This window comes from Mandrillus leucophaeus, unplaced genomic scaffold, assembly GCF_000951045.1.
Source record: "Mandrillus leucophaeus isolate KB7577 unplaced genomic scaffold, Mleu.le_1.0 Scaffold162, whole genome shotgun sequence".
Classification (NCBI taxonomy): domain Eukaryota; kingdom Metazoa; phylum Chordata; class Mammalia; order Primates; family Cercopithecidae; genus Mandrillus; species Mandrillus leucophaeus.
Genome location: NW_012101610.1, coordinates 3,296,623 through 3,297,840, shown reverse-complemented (window position 1 = coordinate 3,297,840; position 1,218 = coordinate 3,296,623).

Sequence of the window (1,218 nt, the reverse complement as noted above, 5' to 3'; positions counted from 1 at the left end):
TTGGGTGATGGATACCCTAAAAATCTTGACCTGACCACTATACAATCTATGCATATAACACAATTGCACCTGTACATCATACATTTATATAAATAAATGGCAAATATAAGAATGCCTTAAAAAAATAGAATCCTCACTGGGCACAGTGGCTCATGCCTGTAATCCTAGCATTTTGGGAGGCCGAGGTGGGCATATCACTTGACGTCAGGAGTTCGAGACCAGCCTGGCCAACATGGTGAAAACCTGTCTCTACTAAAAATACAAAAATTAGTTGGGCATGGGGAGGCACACCTGTAATCCCAGCTACTCAGGAGGCTGAGGCAGGAGAATCTCTTGAACCCGGGAGGCGGAGCTTGCAGTGAGCCGAGATTGTACCACTGCATTCCAGCCTGGGAGACAGAGCGAGATTCCATCTCAAAAAAAAAACAAACAAACAAACAAAAAAATAGACTCCTCATCCACAAAGTCTTAGTTATGTGACTTTGGACAAGTGATTTACCTGATCCAGGGAGATACTTGTCCCCCACTTGGAAATAGCATTATTGCTGTACTGATGATCAGCTTTATTAAAAAAAAAAAAAAAAAAAAAAACTCAGAAAATTCAGTAAAGTATGCACAAAGGAAGGAAAAATATTACAACTACACCAGCCAGACATCAGTCCCCTGTATCTAACAGTACATGTGAATCTTGCTAGACCTGCCCTGAGCTATTTGGTAGTCACCAGCCACGTGACTGCTGAGCACGGGAAGTGTGGCTGGTCCAAACTGAGATGTGCTGTAAGTGCCAGACATGCCGGATTCCAGAGACTTAGAACCCAAGAAAAAAGTACAATATCTCATTCATAGTTTTTAGATTGGTTACAGGTTGAAATGCTAATATCTGAAGTTTAAATACTTAAAAATACATTTTTAAATAAATAAAATGTTACTAAAATTAATTTCACCTGTTTTTTCACTTTTTAATACAGCTAGTCAGGAAACAATAGGTGCTGGAGAGGATGTCGAGAAATAGAAACACTTTTTCACTGTTGGTGGGACTGTAAACTCGTTTAACCATTGTTCAAGACAGTGTGGCGATTCCTCAAGGATCTAGAACTAGAAATACCATTTGACCCAGCCATCCCATTACTGGGCATATACCCAAAGGATTATAAATCATTCTACTATAAAGACACATGCACACATATGTTTATTGTGGCACTATTCACAACAGCAAAG